This window comes from Periplaneta americana, chromosome 5, assembly GCF_040183065.1.
Source record: "Periplaneta americana isolate PAMFEO1 chromosome 5, P.americana_PAMFEO1_priV1, whole genome shotgun sequence".
In the NCBI taxonomy this organism is placed as follows: domain Eukaryota; kingdom Metazoa; phylum Arthropoda; class Insecta; order Blattodea; family Blattidae; genus Periplaneta; species Periplaneta americana.
Genome location: NC_091121.1, coordinates 143,866,466 through 143,887,589, shown reverse-complemented (window position 1 = coordinate 143,887,589; position 21,124 = coordinate 143,866,466). Strand labels below are relative to the sequence as shown.

General features: G+C 35.8%; 1 long non-coding RNA gene and 2 other non-coding genes across 4 annotated transcripts; 2 read left to right on the top strand and 1 right to left on the bottom strand.

Moving 5' to 3' along the window:
- Positions 1-572: 572 nt before the first annotated feature.
- Positions 573-16,575, bottom strand: LOC138700546 (uncharacterized). 2 transcript variants are annotated; one of them, XR_011332384.1, is made up of 3 exons: positions 16,486-16,575; positions 10,349-10,594; positions 573-3,108 (listed from the first exon to the last, which is right to left on the bottom strand). It is a non-coding gene; the product is annotated as an uncharacterized lncRNA (long non-coding RNA). The 2 variants fall into 2 exon arrangements; XR_011332385.1 differs by having other exon boundaries at positions 10,475-10,594.
- Positions 16,576-20,373: 3,798 nt separating this feature from the next.
- Positions 20,374-20,445, top strand: TRNAN-GUU (transfer RNA asparagine (anticodon GUU)). The gene has a single exon. It is a non-coding gene; the product is annotated as a tRNA-Asn (tRNA).
- Positions 20,446-20,658: 213 nt separating this feature from the next.
- Positions 20,659-20,730, top strand: TRNAN-GUU (transfer RNA asparagine (anticodon GUU)). The gene has a single exon. It is a non-coding gene; the product is annotated as a tRNA-Asn (tRNA).
- The last annotated feature ends 394 nt before the right edge of the window (positions 20,731-21,124 follow it).

The window sequence follows — 21,124 nt, the reverse complement described above, 5'->3', positions numbered from 1 at the left end:
ATACGAAGGACAATAATTTCACATCACGTTGTACATAATAAAAATAATCGTTCCGAGAGAACAATACCTAGCCTATACCTCGTTCCATAATATCTGACAGGCGACGTATACATTACCGCCAGAGGAGGAGAGAAGTAGGCCTATAATCATTGCTATTCAACCAATGACAAAAGTTACATTCCACGCTCCTCTTGAAGTTGGACGGGGGTAGAACATTTTAAACCACCCAACTTCAAGATGAGAGTGAAATGCCATTGGTTCAATAGCAATTATCCTTCTCTCTCTGTGCCGGTAATGTTTACGTCTCTTGTCTGACATTATGGAACGAAATATAAAAAGCCAATAAATAACGTATCACAGAACTTTGCCGAATTTAGAGCCATCCATCATATTTTAATCATTCCAAAACTTTCCTCAGTACTCTCTCTATCGACATTTCTGAATGTATTTACGTAATTTTAAATTTTGTTGTTGAACATTACCATTGACAGAATCTCTTAATTTCGTGATATTGCAGTATTTACTTAAGACAATAATACACACCTGTATTCCAGAAATATAGACCTATATGTTGACGTTGGTTGGTCGGAAATTTGTTTGGCTTTTATTACATTGTCATTTATCTCAAGAATTATAATTTATCTCAAGAATAGTTAAATTAGTACTTTTGTGGAGGCTTAGAAAGAACATAGACACTCATAAATATTCTTCACGATCACTGGATCACTGTAAACTAGAAATAATCTCTTATAAATGAAATAATAAAGTTGGAGATACTTCTGAATTCGTTACAAACAAATAAATCTCTTTGACTGACCAGGTGTATAGAAACAAAAGAAGATATAATGATTCCAAGACAGAAGTACACGAATAAAAATAAATAAGGAAAATTAAACAGAATATAAAGAGAAGAAAAAACAGTATACTGAAAGTAAATGTCAATATACTGAGTGTATAAAAAGTTATACTAGATTTCTAATGTAGAAGTATTATTATTGTTCATTTGCTTCAATACCATGGTTACCTGAAACAAACCATAATCCTAACCATGACAATAACTCTACTCACATTCATCAACAGCTTCACAATAATAACAATAATACTAATAATACTAACCCTTATACACTGTGTATGCTTGCATGAATATAAATCGGACGTAACTTTGTGCACATCAGTATATTAACAATCACATATAATAGGACAGAATAATTTGGTTGAAAATACAGTGTGGACGTGACAGGTTGTTCATACGAGTCAACAGTATTTTAGGTTAAAATGGAACTGATGTGTTTAGTTATAGAGTATGGAACCTTTTTCTATCTAGACTTTCAATTGAGGCAGTGAATATGAAATGGGAAACTAAACTTCTCAGATAAAACTTGCCCAATAATTTTTCTCCACATATCTTGCTAGATCTATCTCAGAGCGATGTACTGTCATTTTTGTGAGAACTCGGGATCTGACTGAGCTAAGAAAGTCTCCTGTTAGAATAGTGTTATAAACAGAGTTTATGTGGTCTTATTTTTAGTTTGTACGCAATTATTACTTCCCATTTTAAGTAGTATCGGTATTTCATTTCATTTATTTTATTCCATAGATTTTATATTAGCATTGAAGTATTAAAATGTGTAACAAGTGATATAAGATATCACGACATTGTTACATAAATGCACTAATCGTTGTGCAACTTAAGCATGTCGTACATAGTCACAGCAGGCGTGGATGTGCTAAACCACAATTCAATTCCACATGATACACAGTATTACTATCAGTTTTAAATAATAGGAAGCAAATATTTAAAAACCATCTCTAAGCGTTTTTGCTAAAGCAGATTAAACTTCACAAATGAAGATGAGCAACAAAGAAATGTTTATATTATGTACTGTGAGAAAAAAAGAAAAGAAAAAGATGATTCCCTTGGATTATAATAAACAATAATTTTGTGCAAAATCCGACCAAAGTCTTTCAATATCCTCCATAATCAGCAGCCACTTCTGATTTTATAATACGAAATATTTTCTAAATCATTGTACACATAATTCTTGGTACCGGTACTTCCCTTCTTCACATTTTATATTGTTATTATTTCTCCAAACAAAATAAACCAAGTGTCATATAGAGCGTATTCCGAATATCACCGGTGAGCAATCCGATGGCATCACGGTGTTCCGAATTCCACCGATTACGTCATTGATGCTCCACCGGTGTCGCACCGGTGCCATCAACTTGCAGAGATGGTGGCAGTCTCCATCAGCCGCCATCAGTGAATCTGATTGGTTCTTGTATAGGGCGGGAATTAGCAGACGAATAACATCGTGCAATGTTGTGTCATGACGGTGTGTTCTGCTTTAGTTCTGCTGTATTGTTTGTAATGAGCACAACGTAAAAACAATATGTTAATGACTTATGAGCGAACATGTCAACGGACCTGTTATTACTAACGGTTCAAGAAATAAATTGTTTATGCTATCTTTTCTTTGAAAGAGATGGCAGTACGAAAATTTCGCAAAATTTTGCTAGCGTAGCACAGACAACTTATACAGTCGCCATGACAGCCATCGATCCTTCCAGCAGTTTTGTTCCTTATTTCTAAGCAACGTGACGTCATGGATGCCACCGGACCGGTGAGATTCGGAATACGCTGATATTATGTTGTGTTCGAACAATATAATTATTTTACATATGAATTTATATTTTTTTAAATCAATGAAATCAGAAGTAAGTTACAATTTAATTTGAAAACTCACATCTCCTAATTCAAAATTTTAAACTTTTTCATAGGAATCTAATTATTTCAGGCGTTTCGTGTTAGTAATTTTAATATATAGATTTGACACAATTTTCTGTAGTATTGTCTTTCTGTAATGTGTTGGAAATCCATCTGTATTTGTTCACTCGTCGCTCTCGTCTTAATTATCGTCAATTCGCTCTCGTCATCGTCTTCGTCGTTGTCTGCGTTGAAGCCATTCTTCGTAGACGTTGTCACCTTCAATATCGTATCTTTCTTTTTGTTAAGTAGCCCTTCTTTTTACCATTACCATGTGCATCATCACTACAGTTACCATATTAAATTTAGGCCTACTCTTCCAGTATATTTTATGGTATGATCTGAAAGGAAAAGAATCCTAGTCATATTCTTTGATATATTTAGTCCGACGCCTCCTGTTCATGTTTTTTAGTTTAAACAGAAGCATTTGATTATGGCTTTAATTATTGTACATTTTTATATTGTTCAGAATACTCCTACGCCAAATCCTTGATTGTAGTTAATATTTTTAAATATACAATTTTTACTACATAGTACAAACTTGCAACTAGTTGGAAAAAACTGTTCTCTATGAATTGAAAATTCACTGTTAAGTACTGTACACTAACGCTCAGGTAAACAAAACTCACCGCGCCACCTCATTCCATCTACACTCCGTTGCACTGCTAACTTTACTTCATTCTTAAGTTGTCTCGGATCATAAGCCTGCTTATAACAATGTTTCTACCGGATAATAATTCCTTTTTTTTAATTAACTTATTCCTGATGAACGGATTTGTAGATATTAAGGAGAACAAATGTAGTAATCCCTAAGAAAACTATATGTTATTCTTTATTAAATGTTTTATAATTTACAAAAGGTGTTCATATGCAGTAGAGATCATTACTCGATTAATTACATAGATCAAGAAAAACCTTTTCAAATAATGTAACGTGCACAATAGTTAGAAAATAGAATGCATAAACTGTAAGAAGAATTTTTTTTTATATTATTTTAAAGTCCAATTGAATATAATTTCCATATGCTCGTATTTGTAAAGCTTTAATACCATCGTTATCATCAGGAAAATCTTTTAAAACAATGGACCATATCGTTGTTGTTTTTATGAATCCTCCTATGTAACAGTACAGAAAATAATTTTTCAGGGGGAAGAAAAAAATAATTAAAAATCAATAAGCTTACACTGATCCTCACCATATACACCAATGATCTCTATGGAATTACTTCATATTCTTTTGTAGGCCCAGTGATTTTTAATTAATTTTTTCTTTCTCCTGAAAAATTATATTGCATAGTACTACATAGGAGATTTAAAAAAATTAATGACGATATACGATTGGTAGGAAAAGAACACATAAAATGTAAGAACAAAAAGTGTTTATAGTGTAACTCAAACGTTTTTGCATCTTTAAATTTAATTTTGATTTCCAGATTTTCAAAAGAATCAACTTTTAAAACATTGAAACATATAAAATTGGCAGAAAGTGGAATGCATAAAATGCAAGAAATTTGGATTTTAACATTTACATGTCCTAGTACCCTCCAATTGAATTTTATTTCCCAACATTTGTATATGACACCATCATTACGTTCAGGAACAGTGAAACATTATACAATCGGTTGAAAAACGAATTTATGAAACGTAAGAAGATTATTTTTATCTCATTAACGTTCTAGCACCCTTCAGTAAAATTTAATTTCCAATAGCCTACATTTGTATATGTCACTACTACTATCATCATCACCTGTTTTGAATCTTTGGAAACTGTAGCCCTCTTAAGTCTACTGAAGATTATGACAAGGTACATATTATTCACAAATAATCTTCAATGGTAGTTAATAGGACTAGAGGTTCCAAACATTGAAAACAGGTGTTGATGATAAGATACATAGTAGTAGCGGTTTTGTGAATAACATGTACCTTATCATCATCACCTACTTTGAATGTTTGGAAACTGTAACTCTCTGAAGTATCACTAAAAATTATGACATGGTGCACATTATTCACAATTAACTTCACTTTATTAAGAACCACAAACACAGTGTTAAACAAAAGACATTACGATGAACATAAACCTAGTTGTCATAGGACATTTCTGTGTCGGGTTCATTGAGTTTTTAGCTATAAATGCTACAGTTGTAAATATAATAAGGGTGCTTATCTAATTTGATTTTCAAGTACATATTTTACTTCTGGAAAAAGTCCTCATCGTCGGCTAATGTGAAAAGGTGAAGGAAACAAGCTTAAAAACGCATTTAATTTAATACATTTAAGTTTAATTCATATACAAGTTGGACACAAATTCTCGATCCATTTTTTTTAGTCAACGTTGAAATTTCTTTATTATTTCCGACTAATCTATTAGTACGCTGAGTATTGAAGAACGGATGGCTATTGTCATTGGTCATTGAGCTTTTAAACATATGCAGAAGTCCAACAGGAGTTTACACGTAAATTCTGAAAACCGGCGCCAACACAAGCAAACATCGCACTTCTTGTCAATCAATTTTAGACGATAGGAAATGTGACCGATCAGCCACATTCTGGTAGATTTCTATGCCCGAGCAGATTGTGGAACGTATTCGAGAAGCCATCGAGAGAGCTCCTCAAGTGTCGAGTCGTCGTTTAAGTAACCAGCTAGATATGCCAACTTCAACTGTTTTTAAGTTCACGCGGAAAAGCAACTTATCACATCCAGGTGTTGCACGAACCAGACAACGAAGGTTATGCAGCTCGTAGGCAGTGTGTTATTTTTAATTGAGGCCAAGACCAAAAGCAAATGTCTGACTTGGGTTAACAAAAAACACTGTTTATGGTCCTTTCATATTCTCAGAAGCTACAATTACAGGTAACGCCAAGAAATACTGAAATAATTTCTTGAGTCATAACTAGAAAGTGGATGCGGGATGACTTAAGGAAAAGTGAAGTTGTTTCGTATCAGAGTATATGGCACATGCCGCGCCGTCCGTCTTTTGTGTACCCGGCGAGTACAGCAGCGTACAAAACGAAGGAACCCCGATCCGTGCAGTTGTGTTATCCTGCTCAAGTATTCAGTACGCGTTGAATATGTTGTGCTGATCCATTCATAATGGCAAAACTTTAAATTCGCTCAGAGATACGAAATGCAATTAAGAAGTATGAGAGTGACATTTTATGTATTAACGAAGACAATATCGTGTGTGATGTATGTAAAATTGAAATAAAAACCAGAACAACTCAGGCTATAGAGAACCATTGCAATAATACATCGCACAGGAAATGCATTGAAATTAAATCTGAGGAACCATCTACATCATCATCATCATCATCATCATCATCATCATCTAGTTTCGCGGGTCTAACGACACGTGCAACATGATGCTCAGTACAAAAAATATTCCTCTAAACAAATTGAGTGATCCCCATTTTAGAGGTTTTCTTCAGAAATTCTCTCGATACAAAAACTGTTTAAGCGATAGGCGAAGACGATTCAGCTTCGACAACTTACGAGAATATATCGTCGTTTACTGCAACGCTGGTAATTGCATCAATGATGACGAGGACTGAATCTTGCAAGGTATGTACTACAGTACGTTATTTTTCTTTTCCTTCTGACTGTGCGGAGATACAGTTGCATAATGACGTCGTCTGTTTACGTTTAAAACCTGTTCAGCCAATGGTCTGAATGAAAAAAAAGTAACATATAGTAAATGTGCACCTACATTCAACGATAAGCATCCCGCATCCACTGTCTAGTCATAACTATAGGAGGATAACATTGTTGACACCGTTATCATTCAGCAAGATGGAGCACCCCCTCTTTTTGCGTTAGTTGTGAGAACATACATCAACCAAAACTTTCCAACTAATGAATAGGCAGAGGTTCGATACAAGTATAGCCATGGCCATCACGTTCATCTGATTTGACGTCAAACTTTTTTTCTTGGAGGTTATTAAGTCAGGAGTGTACAAAATCAAAGTAAAAAATCTACAGGACGTGAAAAATCGAATTCCAGAAGCATCTGGAGCGAACTCTGTCTAGGGCTTCATTCAAACGTTGGACACAATGCTGTGAAATGGATGTTGGTCATGTTAAATTACGATAAATTACAAAATGTACACACCATGACAATATCACTATATACAGTTCATGTCCAAATAATCATATTTTCATTAAAATGGATCGAGAATTTACGTCCACTCTGTATTTATAACCATAAGTATAATGTACACATTAAGACATCGGTACCAAAATCGTATTATACAGTGTATACAATTTATATTTCTCCGCTCGCGGAAGTAGAGTCGAAGCGGCAATACACAGCGTAGCTGCTCACAACCCCGCACGCCGATCAACTGGTCAAGTACATAAAACGTGCATACCTTTTACAAAGACATGTTGAAATGTTCCCTATTGCTGTGAGTCTGGCTTGTAGCGCCTAAACACATTTTGGCAGCTATTGCTCTAATTGAGCACCGATATCATTCAACTTTCCCTCAGTTAAAACATGGCGCCTTCGTTTTATTTTCTTGTCGAACACTGATCCTGTTGTTTTAAATTTATTCACTATTAAACGAACTGTAGGAGCCTAGATCTATCAGTTGGGTCAACCTCAGAAAAACTTTCTTGAAATTCTCTCCGACACTAAGCAGATGATTCGTATTTTAAAAATTTACAACAAATAAAATTACTTTTTTTTTCTGTATTAAATCTCTAAACCATAACTCAAGCAATAGACACAAACAGAGATATGAACGTTAACACTGCACTAAAACTCAAATGAATACTGCATAGAGTAACCGTCTAGGGAATAGCTCGTCTCGTCCCAGAATCGATAGACTCGTCCCGGCGTATTTTCGGTACATTAATACAATAGGACAACTAGTCCCCATCTAATTCTTGGTACGTTAATCCCATAGTCCTACTCGTCTCTGTAAGAAGAGATGAAACCAGGTAAAGACAATATCTTCCCCCCCCCCCCACTTTGTGCAGACTTGGGATTGTGCAACCATTTTGCAGGTTGGTGTGGCTAAAACTTTTGTCTTTCACGAGTAAAATAGTGTCCATTTTATAAAAAGTAGGCTACACCAATTACATACAAATAAGTAAAAGTCACATGCTTAGAAGTAAACAAGGTTTCATTTTAACTGTAATTATGCAAGATATCCGTCAAAATTGCAAGCGTGAGTATTTCCCATTCTTATACTTGACCAGGTACTTTTCTGATAAATCCAACGTTTTGCAGATATGACGCAGATGTTTAAAGGGATCATTTATGCTGTTACATTTAACATAGGTATCTGATTGAAAGTCAAGTAGAGCTTTTATAAAAATGGCTATGGAAGGATGTGGAGAGTAGAAAGCATTGGCAAGGTGCGAGTGAAAAGATTTACAAGCTTTGTAGTTTTGGTCAGTGTAGCGGAAAAATCAGCCCATATTGTCGCTGAGAGTGAAGAAAACGGAAACAATTAAGTGTTCGTGAAATGCTCTTAAAATTTCGCCAATTGTTAATCATTCGGCACGATTGGCAGCATATCGAAGATAAAACATTCTTCGACCTCAGATGGATCTAAGTACACAAGGCCAAAACACCATCCCAGCCATGCCTCAATTTCATTCTTTTCTTTCCTTTTCTGTATTCAAGATTCTGAATTTTCGTCCAAAGAAGCCTTCGTCAAATGAAACCTACACTGTATACTGTGCGGTTGACGAGTAATTTCTGATACAGGCAATACAGAGACGCAGAATTGCCGTAACATTAACAACCACACATCGTCATCTTTCGCAGGGTTGCCAATAGTTGGTGCATGAGAATTGGTTTACCCCGTGAACATATCACCACAGTTTAGTATATACAGTTGCGAAGCTCAATACTTACTAAATATGCAAACATAGACAGTTGAAATACGCATCCATAGATAGTTGCTAACGACCAGACGATAAAATGTATTGTACTTTTGATATCGTGTTCTTTTTAAAAATTAACACCTTCCTTCCACTATTGAAATACGAAATACATAAGGTTTATATATTATTTTCATAAAGTATATATAATATTTTATAAACTCACCTTCCTGGATCTTTCGGAAGAAGGATAACTCTGACCTCTTTTTCTTAGAATTTATAGTGCTACAAACGTCTCCTTGTCCCATATTAATATTCAAATTATTGTATTTTAGCCATTAACAGTTATTACAACCGATAACGAACATTTCACAGTTTACACAACTTTTCACAATGCGAAATACGGCACAGCCTTTTCGATCTAGACTAGACCGTAATATATGTTCGGGTTTTCTATTTCAGTGTATGGAGCTCAGTGAATTATTATATTATAACTTTATTGCGTATAATAGCTAAGTTTTATTTAATGTAATGTGTCCATAAGTTCTCTTTACTTCTTGTTGCATAATAGCCCATGTTGCAGAAATAATTACAAAACTGTGTTGTTTTAATGTGAAGAGAATTTTACATGTTAACATAATCTTTTCGCATCAACATTTTAAGTTTAGAATGGAAGCTATTTTGAGATTTAATAAAAAAGAATTTATATTGTGATTTAATATAGCAAATCTACCTTCCTTAATAAAGACAGAAAATTTATCATATCACTCATATGAAATTAGTGTACGTACGATTGTTACTTCGTCTCTTAGGTAGTAGATAAATACAATAATTCAATACTCAATTGTAGTATTAAAGTACAAACAAATTGAATGTGCGGAGTATTATACATGACATTATGCTTAATTATAATGTATAATTGCGAATTTAGGACTATAAGATATAGTAAACATAACCTGTAATATTTCCATATGAATGGCAGGGCATTGGAGACCACTAAAATTAGACAGAAAGGGGCAACTGGGACAGTAAACATAACATATAATTTCAACATATCTAAATATCAGTGCGGTGCAACTGAAAATTACTGAATCGTGCATAAATGAATGTACAAGAATTTCACAATATTTAATCGAAATAAAGGCAGGTATTACACATAAAAACAACGTAATTTTCACACCAAAAATAATATTTCATCTTAACTCGTAAGTGATTTATGTCTGAAGTGTCTCATAATCATTGCTTTAAATTTTATTAATGCAATTACACTACATTTTGGAGAAATATATGTTACTCTTTATGCATTCCAACTAATTTATATGGTTGAAACGCCGCCCTTCGTGATCAGGTTAAGCGAGTTACATGGTCTGCCTTACGGCCTGTATTAGATCACGATGGCAGTGGCACAGTCTATTGTTCCTAGTACTCACAGCGCTCCTAGCGGCTAGCAACTATCGCGAGAAATGCAAAAAATCATCCCAAGCTTCGCAACTGTATATACTGAACTGTGATATCACTCAGTCTTCTATACGAGTAGTCGATGCAAGAGAATAGAAAGTATATAATTTAAGCCGGGGACGAGACGGGTTGTTTTTTTACAAACCGGGGACGAGAGGCGCTTCGCCGACCGTCTATCAGTGGCTATGCGTGTCCTTGAAAGGCGCGTGCGCAATTTGACATTATTACGGCACAGGTCCCGTAAGCGAGCGGAGGAAGATAAAATGCATGCACTGTATTATAAAATAAGAGACTTACCATCAGACTTTTTATAATCACTGAAGTGTTTTCCACGATCCGAAAATTAATTCTGTGGTTTCGAACCACCGTCCTTTATTTATTAAAGTAAAACTTAAAGATTCATTATCACTACCGTGGACACACCTGGATAATGATGGAATTTCCACGTCTTCTTAGCATTCATGTTCTCCTGTAATAACCCATGCGAATACAAACATCTTCTTTTCTGTCTAGTTAGCAATCTGTAAAATCATCTTCCAGGTCCTGTTGAAAGATTATTGGTAATAAATACATGTAAATGACACTTAAATTAAGACAATGAATTTAGTTATCCAATAATTTTGGAAACAGGGAGTAGGAAATCTATAATAATTAACTAATCGTATTATAGATAATTATATATCATTTATCACATTTATTAATAAGGATTGTATACATTAAATAAAACATTACAAGATTTTGGGATGGAAATTTCAGCACAAAAATCAAAAGTAATGGCATTTTTAGGACAAGACCCAGTCAGAAGTAAGATAATACACAATAACCAATGCCTCGAACAAGTGCAAAATTTCAATTATCTGGGTTGTGAAATATCTTATCAAAATGAAAAAGATGTGAACAAGAAAATTACCAAATTTACACAAATTATAGGAATAATAAACAATGCATTAAAAGCTAAATTAGTACAAAAATCTACAAGAATAAAAATATATAATACACTAGCATTACCCACCCTTTTATACGGAAGCGAGATTTGGTCATTAAAGAAAAAAGACATGGACAGAATCAAAGCAACGGAAATGAAATTTTTGAGGAGGACAGCAGGATATACTCTTTTAGACCGAAAAAGGAATGAAGAAATTTTAGAACAATTAGAAGTAGAGTCAGTAGAAGAAAAAATCAGCAGATACAAATTCAATTGGCTAGATCATGCAAGAAGAATGGAAAATTCAAGAATCCCAAAAATTATGATGCAATATAAACCTAGAGGACATCGTCGACCAGGAAGACCTTTAAGAAGACTGCTAGATGGGGCCGAAACAGGTCTACAGAGGCCTAATTCGTGAAGGATGATGATGATGATGATTATTAATAAATGAATACGATATTAATTTTTTTAACGGTAGATACTTGTGGTTGATAATTTGTCCTACATTCTAGTATTTAATTCGTGGTGCCATAGCCCTTGAAGAGCCCAGACAGACCAGACGGCTGCTGGCCTCACGTTCACATGCCAAAGTAGAAGTGGACGATCATCCAACTAGAATGCAGGTATGGTGTGGCTTGGACAACGATCCCCCTAGGCGTTACAGGTCGATTTCCTAACCGGATTTCGCTACCTATCGTAGATCCCCAAGTGCATCACGATGCTTGGTGGGCACTGATCCCATGAGGGCTCGAACCAGCGCGAATTCCGTAACGGGAGTCCTAAGTAGGGTTTCTTAGACCAAGACGCCACGGCGCGGAACCTTCTAGTATTTAGTTTAGTACTATTTATATTGTGACAGCTGCAACGGGGTCTGAACACGCGTCCGACAGGGCGCGCGGCAGACGAAACGCTGGTACGGGGAGCATCTGCATGCTGAAGGGCAGAGGGGGTGTATTACGTCAACGCGACGAGGGGAGGGTGCGCGAGCAACTGCTCCGTGCGGAGTGAAGGGGAAACGGACCCTCCCGACTCTTCCAGAAGTCCGTCGAAGTGGAGATATCCAGATAATTCGAGAGAGCTATCTCTGCACACCCGTAGAAATTTTTCGAAACTATGATTTTGCTATAAAAGAAGAAACGCGGGCGAACTTGAGCAGTTTCAGTTGATTAGTCAGCCAGTCAGTGAGTAAGCCAGAGCAAGCAAGCCAGTCTTGTGTACCGGAGTTCGGCTCGAGTGTGCGTCCGCAACTGTGCCAGCATCCGAAGGCCTGAGTTCGAGTGCAGTGGACCGCAGTTGGAGGGACCTGAGTTCGAGTGCAGTGGACCGCAATTGGAGGGACCTGAGTTCGAGTACAGTGAACTGTCTCTGAAGGTCTGTGGTTCGAGATACTGTGAACTCGAGTGACTGAGCTAGAAGAACTGTGAACTGAGAACTGATAGTTCTGATTTGTAAATAGTGCTTTGTAAATATTAGATAAGATTAACAGTTCATTGTTGTTCGTAATAGTCCAAGTAAATTGTCATTGCCGTCAGTGGAGTGCTATAACGAATACTGTGTTGAGTGAAAATCCTATTGTTGACGAGAGCGTTTAAGGTGAATTGTAGAAAGGAATTATTGTTGGAAGAATAAAAATCCTATTGTTGAGTTGAAATAAATTTACAATATATTTTAACTTTGTAGAGATAAGACCATCAGGTCTTCTCCTCCATTCTACGTCACTAAACAACGTTTCTGTCGACTACAAATTCTACTTTATGTCGACGGGATTTCAAATTGAGTGAGTACCTGACGCGCAAACCGACGCACTGAACAATCAGCTAATGGTGCGCAGTAAGCGCGGAGTAAATAATTTATATGAATGAAATGTAAATGAGAAATAGATTACCAAATGAATGTTGGAAAAGTTAAATACAAATTAAATATTTAATTTTGAAGTGTAAAATTTTAATTAAATGCTAATAAAACATTTTATAAGGTACACAATACTCTGGTATACTAAAATTATCAAATATTTTGAAAAAGAGACAAGAGACGGGAGAGAAGCTAGTGGAATTACATTTAATACGTTGGGTTTAGAATGGAAGAGCACTTTACCTATAAAATTAATTCAGTGAAGTGAAAAGAAATACGGTAAAATAAATTAAGCCAAATGAAGGAAAGTGCTAATATTTATGGATAATAAGTGAATACACTTGGAATAAATATGGAAATAAATAATGAAAGAGAGAATTAATGAATCTGAACAACAAAAATAGAACGTAAATGAGAAAATATCCTTCTTCGAATAACTGGACGCCTATATACGTGAAGAGGAATTATAAAGAATGTGGAATATAGGCCAATTGCTTTCAATGGATTTCATGGGCTGCTGTATCACAGGTAGTGAATAATTATTTTTTACTAGCCGAACCCGCGCGCTCCGCTGCACCCGTTAGAAATAAATATAAAGTAATCACATAATTAAAATAGGACATTTGATCCAGGGAACATTCGTGTTTGATAGAAGGATAAATCGTTTATTACGTTACTTAATTTAAATTGTATTAAAAGTTAAAATGCGATCATTTTGCTCCAGAGACCACTCATTTGGTCATAAAAATTATTTTAGGAAATACAGGAAACGAATGTACAGAATAGCCTATCAAATTTTCTGTGCATAAGAAGCTATTTTAATCTTACCTGTCCTCGATTCATTCAGAAATTACTGCAATAACATTATAGCATTATGTCCATCTAGAGAAACTACACTTTCCAATGGTGAAATAATAATTAATTATACAAATCGGTTAATTTAGCTTCCGATATTACTTCATACAAACACAGAAACATTCTCTTTAGGCTATGATTCATAGCTTTCAATTGTTGTTGTCCAAGGCCCCTTATAGACGAAGTCATTTGTTTTTTATTTCATTACACCGCCTTAGATGGCGTTGTTATTGTAATTTTGAAACTCATTTATCTCATTAAATATCAGTTCTATCAAAATCGTGCATAGAATATAACTTATCGGAAATTATTTTTAAAGAAACTTTTGTCATGTAATATTTTTCATGAAAATGAATAATAAGGGAGATATTTAGATTTATTTAATTCAAGCACCCTTATAACCCCCTTTAAAATAAAATATTTTGAATGCCATATAGCCTAAATTCTAAGTTACAACGAACTTAATTCATGTTCCAATTTTCATATAAATCGGTTTAGCCATTATCGCGTGAAAAGGTAACAAACATCCAGACAGACATACAAACAAAAATTTCAAAAAAGCAATTTTCGGTTTCAGAGCGGTTAGTTATATATGTTAGGACCAATTATTTTTGTAAAATCGAAAATTACCAGAAAAATTTCGGCTACAGATTTATTATTAATATAGATGAAAGGATAAAATTATTATTAAAACATTATTGCAGCTGAATCTGTTTTACTGAAGATCACTTTTTATAGTATTTACATGGGGTTTAAAAATTATTATCTTTTTCTTGTCATTAAGCAAATTTTAAGAATGTAATTTTAAATAGGTCTATAATACAATTTCATAGAAATGTAACAAATACTCATTGGTGATTAGATTTGAGCCTCAATGAGGACATGGGAAATATTTTAGAAACTAGTTCAAAAATACTCAAAGTTACGAATGTATCTTACATCGTCAACGAATAAATACTTCTGCATTGAAAATTTCCTCCTTTGCAGTTTAAAAATTTGTGGTTAATCCATTAGCTAGAAAATGTACATGATTCGTACTTAAGTCTGAAAACTATATTCCTTCACAATGGAAATGGACGTATATCTATACCGATTGACCATGCAGTGTGAATGACTGAAAATTACGACATGACATGCTGCTAAAAAGTTTTAAAGTGCAATATAATGTTAACTACTTCACCACTTATCTAATTACCTAACTATACATGTCTCTCTACTTATATTACTTAACATCTAATTTCCTTATTTAATATATCTGGCTACTTCATTCCCTTCACACGTTTATAATTATATTTATTTCCTGTCCCTCTTTCAACATAATTACCATAATGTATCAATTTTTATACCTGTATATATTCAAAACAGACAGTACTCCTATCTATATTCGCAAATACATATTTACATAATATCTTCTTTCTTGCAACCAATATACCTTTCACTCTACCTCTTCAGCAACATCTTGCTATCTACGAAACTACACTATCCACCAAAAAGTAATTAGGCACTGTTTTGACCCTTCGGAACATCGTGGTACCACCTCTTGTTGCTATAACAGTAGCCACCCTGTCAGGCACGCTCTCCACTAGTTTGTGTAGGATATCCACTGGAATGCGTCGCCATTCCTCTTGCAACATGGCACTCAGTTGGACAATGGAAGTTGGCCCCATGTTTCGGCGGCTACTATGCAATGGTATGCAGACAATAATGTTCACCTATTGGACTGGCCTGCACAGAGTCCTGATCTCAATCCCATCGAGCACCTTTGGGACGAATTGGGCCGGCGATTGAGGTCTCGGGAGATGCGGCCAACTTCCACTGTCCAACTGAGTGCCATGTTGCAAGAGAAATGGCGACGCATTCCAGTAGATATCCTACACAAACTAGTGGAGAGCATGCCTGACAGGGTGGCTGCTGTTACAGCAACAAGAGGTGGTACCACGAGGTTCTAAAGGGGGCAAAAACAGTGCCCAATTACTTTTTGGTAGATAGTGTATATTCCTATATATCTTCCTTCTTATACCTATCCATCATGGCAACTTGATACGTATGTGTGTATGTATGTATGTATGTATGTATGCATGTATGCATTTTTACTTGGTTATTTAATGACGTTTTATCAACTACGAGGTTATTTAGCGTCGATGAAATTGGGGATAACTGGATGATATTTGGCGAGATGAGGCCGAGGATTCGCCATAGATTACCTGACATTTGCCTGACGGTTGGGAAAAACCTCGGAAAACCCAACCAGGTAATCAGCCGAAGCGGGAATCGAACCCGCGTCCTAGCGCAACTCCTGATCGACAGGCAAGCGCCTTAGCCGACTGAGCTATGCCGGTAGCTTTGTATGTATGTATGTATGTATGTATGTATGTATGTATGTATGTATGTATGTATGTATGTATGTATGTATGTATGTATGTATGTATGTATATGTGTATGTATGTATACATGTATGTATGTGTGTATGTATGTACACTATGTATGTATGTATGTATGTATGTATGTATGTGTATGTGTGTGTGAATGTATGCATGTATGTATGTATGTATGTATGTATGTATGTATGTATGTATGTATGTATGTATGTATGTATGTATTGAATCTGTCCTTCCGTCCGTTCGACAGTTCGGGTGCCTGCCGATGTACCTACTATGTAGCCCTCTCTGCCTAATTATCTGTCTATATTTTCACTTTATACAAATACACACTTTTACATCTATCTATGTATTCCTCTTCTTGCATTTTATGGCTATACTAGCACAATGAAATATATAATTATATTATTTTTTTAACTTACGTAGTTACTGTCAAGCCAACACGAAGCTAAAATTAAATCCAGCATTGCTAACAATAAGAATACTGTGACTTCCTTCGACATGTATACAAGTTTAACATACTCTGTTCTACTTTTATGTTTGTGAGCAGCGCATTCTACTTAAATATATGCCACGGAATTGATAAGACGATGGAACGCTTTGTGAATAAATTAAGAAGCGTTGTTATCTACAAAGTTAGCAGTGCACGGTACATATTTTGTGCTGATAGACTGGCGTTCGTGCTCAGACTTTATTTTCTTTTCCTGAAGTATACTGGTATTAAAACGTAAGTTCTGTTTAATGCTTTTTGAAAGTTAATTTGCAAGGTCAGTGAAAAATATTAACTACGATAAAATATTAATTAATTATATAATCACGTCCACGTCACGGCATACACCACACCACACCACACCACACCACACCATATTTTCGTAAGAGAGAAATTTGGTGAGAATGAAATAATTGGAACCGAAGATTATTATGAGAAATTTCTCGCTACACGTACAGAATTCCAAAATAATTGTCTATACAGCAGCGATTGAAGGCTTTTGACCTCTCCTCCCACTTTAAGTACATTATTCAAATGTAGATGTAATCGATCACATTACAGGCGAGAATCTGTCTATAGTTATATTCTGGTCCACGCCTCGGTGACCTCTCGGCAATGCCATCCCTCAGCTCTCGAGATTTGAACCAGAGACTTAATATTGTTTCTTTCCGAGCTTTACAAATTCGAACTGCGAGGTTTTAGCTATTGTCACAATGAAAAAGACGCTAACAGCAGAACTCACTAAATTTTTATTTGAACTGAAGCTACATTTAATAGAAGGATGAGTAAGCCACGAGTCAATTTCTTCTGGGACATTTGCTTCGCCCATTAAAATCACGAAGAAACAGGACAAAATGTGACAAATTACTCAACTACAAGACAAAGCGACGTCCCAATATAAATTAGAAAATAACTATAACAAAACATACCTTCAGAAGTCTTGAAAATACAAGATCATTTTGTCTCGCACCGTAGACGGGTGATCTAAAGTGTCATGTCTTGGACAGCGTTACGGAAAGAGTGCTGGTTCGAGTCCTTATGATGGGCGAAATTTTCTAATGGAATTTCGGTCAATGTATGTGACTGGCACCCACCCAGCATCGTGGGGAGCTAGCATGAATAGTGAAATCCAGTGTCGGGTGCAGTCTCTTAGGGTGCTATTCATAGACATTTCGCTAGCCAGTGCTACGAGCGTGCTAAACTAGCCCCAGCTATCGACTGGTTACTTGTACGGGGTACATATCATATCATATCGCTAACACAGGTTTATGAATACGAAAAACGTTAGTTCGCTGATCATCCACGGAAGCCCACGCTAAGAATGTCTAAGAATACGTCCCCTAGTCTCCTCCTCGCTGGGTTTCCTACGTCCCATACCTATTGGGACACATCTACTTTGTTCAAGATGTTAAAGGCGATGAGAATTATGAAAATGGCGCAGTGGAAATAACAAGACAAGACCAAGTTGGACATAAAATAACTAATGAATATATATTTTTTATTTTTTCTTTTAGTAGGTTATTTTACGACGCTTTATCAACATCTTAGGTAATTTAGCGTCTGAATGAAATGAAGGTGATAATGCCGGTAAAATGAGTTCGAGGTCCAGCACTTAAAGTTACCCAGCATTTGCTCATATTTGGGTTGAGGGAAAACCACGGAAAAAACCTCAACCAGGTAACTTGCCCGGACCAGATGAATATTTATACTGATATAATAAATATAAGTCAGTACAATATAACATATTAAATAATATGAATACCTCTTAATCACCCACTCACAGTCAGTTACATTGTATGGTTGATGCGCAGGCAATTTCGCGTCCATGCTACTCCGTAGCTGCTAGCGGGTATGCTCTCTATCTCTCCCTGCTGCACGACGGTGCACACGGGACGACACCGCGTACCCTTTGCACATTTCAGCGAGTGCTGACGACCACTTTAAGACCAAATCCAAAGTACTTGTATTTGTACGTTACTTTGGATTTGGTCCTAAGTTTTAGAGTTAATTTAAAATGAGTTTCTTGCTTCCTTTGTAAAATTTCCTTTTTGATAGTTAGCAGGTTTACACTCTAAGCCAAGATATGCAAATCGTAAAATTGAAGACAACATAATAAGACAATGACACAAGTTCTTCTAATGCCCATTTTTAATTGATACGAACGTTATAAACAAAATACGACTACTACTACTATATCATTTCAATACAAAGTTTTAATAAACAAACCATACACTAAAGAAGAAACAAATACAATAACTAAAAAAAGTTAAAAAACAACAGATTTCAGCTTTTAGTGCCTGTTTTAACATGCAAACCACACAAATAAAAAATTGACGGGTAGGATGTCATTGAAAAAACTACTTTTTCAGGAAACATGTTTCTTTTTATAAATGGAAAATCTTGAAAGTACTGAAAGGAGATTTTGGAAACGAAAACTTTACGGAAAGTGAGCTTTATTGATAGAATTTAATTATTGGAAATTTATATTGAACTAGGTTACAATGCTGTTAAACACTGTAATATGTTCCATAATGTGCTAAGTCACTTGACTTATGTACGTTTATTTGAATATTTTGAATTACATGTGAAACTGAATGTAGGCAATGTCTTAATAATAATCATTTTAATATCTCATCAGAAAGAAATATGTTTAAAACTGATGCTACATAATAGAAATTAAAATAACAGAATCCATAATAATACCAATGCTCATTTTCAAAACATGTTGTTTAGTAATACATACATACTGTACTTACTTACTTACTTACTTACTTACTTACTTACTTACTTACTTACTTACTTACTTACTGACTTTTAAGGAACCCGGAGGTTCATTGCCGCCCTCACATAAGCCCGCCATCAGTCCTTATCCTGAGCAAGATTAATCCAGTCTCTATCATCATATCCCACCTCCCTCAAATCCATTTTAATATTATCCTCCCATCTACGTCTCGGCCTCCCTAACGGTCTTTTTCCCTCCGACCTCCAAACTAACACTCTATATGCATTTCTGAATTCGCCCATACGTGCTACATGCCCAGCCTATCCCAAACGTCTGGATTTAATGTTCCTAATTATGTCAGGTGAAGAATACAATGCATGCCGTTCTGTGTTGTGTAACTTTCTCCATTCTCCTGTAACTTCATCCCTCTTAGCCCCAAATATTTTCCTAAGCACCTTATTCTCAAACATCTTCAACCTATGAATAATTTCGAGGGAAAAATTGTTCCGGAGCCGGGTATCGAACCCGGGACCTTTGGTTTAACGTACCAACGCTCTACCACTGAACTACCCTGGAACTCTAACCGAAACCGATCCAATTTTTCCCTCTATATCCACAGACCTCAAAGTGGGCTGACAACCGTCAAGCAACCAACTTCGAGTGCACACTAACTCCGTGTGACTTAAATTGTGGTTTTCTGTTAACGAACAGTGACGTGTATTATGCAAATCAAGATTTCAGGTATAACTCCCTGTAAAGTTGATTTGAATAGTTTCGAGGGAAAAATTGTTTCGGAGCCGGGTATCGAACCCGGGACCTTTGGTATAACGTACCAACGCTCTACCACTGAGCTACCCTGGAACTCTAACCGACACCGATCCAATTTTTCCCTCTATATCCACAGACCTCAAAGTGGGCTGACAACCGTCAAGCAACCAACTTCGAGTGCACACTAACTCCGTGTGACTTAAATTGTGGTTTTCTGTTAACGAACAGTGACGTGTATTATGCAAATCAAGATTTCAGGTATAACTCCCTGTAAAGTTGATTTGAATAATTTCGAGGGAAAAAAAAAATTGGATCGGTGTCGGTTAGAGTTCCAGGGTAGCTCAGTGGTAGAGCGTTGGTACGTTAAACCAAAGGTCCCGGGTTCGATACCCGGCTCCGGAACAATTTTTCCCTCGAAATTATTCAAATCAACTTTACAGGGAGTTATACATAAAATCTTGATTTACATAATACACGTCACTGTTCGTTAACAGAAAACCACAATTTAAGTCACACGGAGTTAGTGTACACTCGAAGTTGGTTGCTTGACGGTTGTCAGCCCACTTTGAGGTCTGTGGATATAGAGGGAAAAATTGAATCGGTGTCGGTTAGAGTTCCAGGGTAGCTCAGTGGTAGAGCGTTGGTACGTTAAACCAAAGGTCCCGGGTTCGATACCCGGCTCCGGAACAATTTTTCCCTCGAAATTATTCAAATCAACTTTACAGGGAGTTATACCTGAAATCTTGATTTGCATCTTCAACCTATGTTCCTCTCTCAAAGTGAGAGTCCAAGTTTCACAACCATAAAGAATAACCGTAATATAACTGTTTTATAAATTCTAACTTTTACATTTTTTTGACAGCAGACTGGATGATAAAAGCTTCTCAACCGAATAATAACAGGCATTTCCCATATTTATTCTGTGTTTAATTTCGTCCCGAGTATCATTTATATTTGTTACTGTTGCTCCAAGATATTCGAACTTCTCCACCTCTTCAAAAGATAAATTTCCAATTTTTATATTTCCATTTCGTACAATATTCTGGTCACGAGATATAATCATGTACTTTGTCTTTTCGGG